Source organism: Cucurbita pepo, unplaced genomic scaffold (assembly GCF_002806865.2).
Source record: "Cucurbita pepo subsp. pepo cultivar mu-cu-16 unplaced genomic scaffold, ASM280686v2 Cp4.1_scaffold000309, whole genome shotgun sequence".
NCBI lineage: Eukaryota > Viridiplantae > Streptophyta > Magnoliopsida > Cucurbitales > Cucurbitaceae > Cucurbita > Cucurbita pepo.
In genome coordinates, this window is record NW_019646556.1 from 30,030 (window position 1) to 34,463 (window position 4,434).

The 4,434-nt window shown below is 30.0% G+C and overlaps 1 pseudogene; it reads left to right on the plus strand.

Moving 5' to 3' along the window:
• The window catches only part of LOC111784946, a 10,046-nt pseudogene extending 8,421 nt beyond the window's left edge, over positions 1 to 1,625 (plus strand).
• The last annotated feature ends 2,809 nt before the right edge of the window (positions 1,626 to 4,434 follow it).

Below are 4,434 nucleotides of genomic sequence, written 5' to 3' on the forward strand. Positions count from 1 at the left end.
TTAACGTTTCATGAACGTATCTTACTCCTATCGTTACATTTCGTATTGTGCATCCTTCTCGTATCATATCTCAAACATATCCTTGAGCACATCGTACCATAATTATTATCATACAAACCACATATTATAACATAACATAACATATAGGAAGCATATCGATCCACAGACAATTCACACATATCAATATATATGACACGTGCAGAACCACAGGGCACGTGTCAACATCATATATAACCATGCCGATAGTAAGGTCACTTACTTGGCTAGCTTAAGTCGTTGTCACAAATATATCTTTAATGAAAGCTCGATTTCGTCCTTTGAAATCCGAGTCAACCTATATGAGCTCATGACATCAGTTTCAAGTTTGAACTCTATAAAATTATTTCTCTAATTTACATTGGCCATCCTAAAATTCTGATATTTCGTGTTAAGAAAAAATTTAAAGGACCTCACTGCCCTCTGATGTTTACTGTTTCATTGTTAAATCTTGTTCAACAAATCTTTCCTCAATCTCCCTCTCTCTCTTTCACTAATTATTTTCATTCTTAAATAGGTTTTTCAATTGTGTAAACAGATATTGGCCAATTGTAAGTTTATAAGTTGATTGTTTGGCTACGATCTTCTGTTTATAGATCTGTCAACTAAAATTTTATTGAATCAAACCTTATAACCTTATTTCGTATAAGGTAAAATGCTAACAAAAATCTAATCAATTAGATATGGGATCTGATTATTACATGACTTGTTAAAATATGAAAGAAGATTTGATCCTAAATTAATTTCTTATAATCTGCAATGGGGTGAAAGCCCATTCTACCTCTCCTCAAATTGGATCATCGTTGTTTTTCTATTTTTTTTTTTAATTTTAATTAATTAATTTATTTATTTATTATTATTATTATTATTTTAACTATTTTTATAATTATTTTTATTTATTTATTTGTTTATTTATTTTTGGGCTATTACACATTCCATACATAAGCTTAAAAAAGAGGAAGAAGAGAAGAAAAGACATGAAGCATAGTTGAAAGAAGTTAAATGAAGATGCAGCTAGGAGGATGGAAGAACTAATTCAGAAGAATGTTGAAGAGAGGCTAAACTCTAAAAAGACTAAATTAGAAATACAGAGGCGAATAGAGAAAGGTCGCAAGAAGTTGTTTGATGATGTTGATGTGCAGCTTGAGAAAGAGAAAGAAGCCGCTCTTACTGCTACAAGACGAAAAGAAGAACAAGCACGGAAAGAGAGAGAAGAGCTAGATAAAATGCTGGAAGAGAATAGGAGAAGGGTAGAAAAAGCTCAGTGACGATTAGTTCTGGAGCTGCAGCAGAAGGAAGAAGAACAATATTGTGAGCTCGAGTTGATTCAGAGACAAAAAGAGGAGGCAGCTCGGAGAACTAAGCTAGATGATAAGAGTTTGAGTTATGTTTTGCTCGGAGTTAGTGAAGAGTCAAGAGCTTACGGACTCTATGATATAGAAGCGGCAGATGAAAATACTATAGAGGAAAATATTTCCTCTAGCTCTTTGCTTCAAATACTGAAGAGGAAATTTCCTCTTACCTCTTTGGCTGAAGCAAGCTCTCCTAGTTTGAATAAGGCAAGGAATAAGAGACCACCAGTTGGATGAGAGACTATGCCATAGGAGAAGTTTTTTTTTTTTTTTTTTTAAAGAAGATGATGAAGCTCAGCCATGTTTACCACTACTGAACCGGTAAACTTTGTAAACTTTAAAGAAGCATTGAAGAGTGAGAAATGGAGGCAAGCCATGAATATGGAGCAATAAACATAAATGACACATGGGAATGGATGAAGTTACCTCATGGTGGAAGTCTGTTACGAGGTCATAGATATAAATTGATTACTATTCGTGTTCAGTTTAATGGAAAAATTGTTAGGATTAGATTGGATTGAGTTATTTAGATTATATTTGATTTAGTTATTTGAATTAGATTTGATTTAGTCATATTTGAATCGGTTGTTTTTTCGTAACAAGAAGATTAAAGAATTTTAAGTTCATTTACGATTTTGTGTTTGCTTTAAACTTGTTGATTTTCGTTTAAGTCATTAATGAAGCGTAAAGTTGAGAAATTTAAGATGGGCTACAACTAACAAAACAATTAAATGAAAAATGTTAGGTAGCAAAGTCAGGATGCAATACCATAAGTGTATTGGTCAAATTAATGTATTGTAAGAATACAATAACAATCCACTTGAACCCTTGACAACAATCCACTTGCTCGCATGGATTGTCATCAGATTTCGCCCTGCAGGTAACATACATCGTGAGAGGCAACAGGAGAGCGGAGGTGGTACGTTGGACGAGAAGAAGGTTTTGTAGATGAGAGTGAAGGTTGAAAATCTATTCATACTATCGAGGTTTTTCGTGGTATTGAAGATCGGATGTCCTAAAGGAATGGAGTGCATCATCACTACTCTGAATCTTGTTTTCACTGTGTGGCTAATTGTTGTTGGGTTTTTTTGCCCTTAACCTCAAATTAATTAATTTTAATTTATAAATGGAGATTTAAATGATAACAAATAAACACTTAATTATTAACAAGATTCGAAATAACGATTTCAACTCCTTTTTCAATCACTCAAATCAGAGTTAAAACAGTTACAGTCAAAACAAAATAACGGACGTGATGATGTGCAGCTAAATTGACATCATAGACCTATCAAAGTATGACTCAGGCGGTTGTAAGAATAGCAAAGGATGGAATTTTTAATTACAAGAAATAAAAATAAAATTATTTATTCATATATCATTTGAATTATAAACTTACATTATTTTTATTAATATTATTTATTATTATATTTATAATTAATTTTAAAATTTGAATATAACCATTATTTACATCTTTTTATTATTATTATATTATTATATTTATAATAAAGTATGAATTTTTCATTACCCTTGCTCAAGCTGATTTTTATTATTATTATATTATTATATTTAAATAATAATAATAATAATAAATTTAGAAATTTTTCTTAATATTTACCTTTAAATCTCGACCTTTTTCTCTTTGAACACAATTTGTTTATATTAATTCTTATTTTTGCCACTTTTATTCTCTATTTAAACTCATCTTCTTTACCAGTATTTTCACACACAACTCTGATTTCTTTTATCCTCAATTTTTTAAAGCCTCATCTTGGCTCTCTCCCACCTTTCAATTTGATTTCTCTTCATCTATTTTTGAGAGATATTTGATTTCTCTTCATCTTATTCTTTTTTAGAGAGATTTTTATCGTAGGAAATTTGATTTCCCTTCATCTTATTCTTGAGAAAGATTTTTATTGTATTGTGAGAAAATAGTTGTGAGTGTTCAAATTGTAATTCTACTCCTTTAGAAAGTTGTGGTGTGTTCCTACAAAATTCCAACACTTGTAACGATTTGGTACTAAATCATGGAAAGGATTGAGTTTGCGATTGGGCTCGGATTCGAGGAAAGAGTCAAGAAAATTTTATTCAAATTCACAAGGGGCGCTTGGGGAGTGGAGTAAGTCGAGTTTGACCGAACCACTGTAAAACTACGGTGTTATATTTTCTAATTTTCTAACTCTTTCCTATTTGATTCAAAATTGTTATGTGATTATTGCATGTTCTAAGTTTTTCATAATTGTTTATTGTTTTGACTCGAATTAATTTATTGTATTAATTATCATTTTCTACTCATTTCTAAAAATAAAAAAAAGCTCGCTTAAATATTTTGATTGCTAAAACCCTATTCACCCTATAGGGTTGCCATACCAATACAACAATTGGTATCAGAGTCGGTTGTGTTCATATAGATTTTTTTATATAAATTTTATTGTTAATGGTTTTTATGAAGGACAATCAACCTTTAGACCTCGGGTTGTCATACCGATCCAACAATTGGTATCAGAGTGGGTTGCTAAATTTTTTATATAAATTTTATTGTTAACGGTTTTTGTGAAGACAATCAACTTCTAGGCCTCCTTATATTGATGGAACAAAAGATACTTATTGGAAAGCTGGAATGAAAATTTATTTGCAACAGTTAATTATTAATTATGGTTGAATTAATTATGGTTGAATGTTAATAAAAACCCTTGCATTCCAATAAAATTTGTTAATAATATTGAGCCTAAAATAGAAGAGAAATTAAAAAATGTTCTTTTAAATAAAATTTGTTAATAATATTGAACCTAAAATAAAAGAGAAATTAAAAAAATGTGTTAGAAATTAAAAAAAATGTTCTTTTAATGCTAGTGTTATATCCTGTCTTTATTGCCTAAGTAATAGATGAATTTAATAGAATTAGCATATGAAATTTGGAAAACTCTTGACTCAGGATGGAACAAATCAAGTTAAAGAAACAAAAATGAGCATGTTAATAATTATCAACTATTTAAAATGGATGTAAATGAATCTATAAGGGATATGTTTACTAGATTTACTAATATTT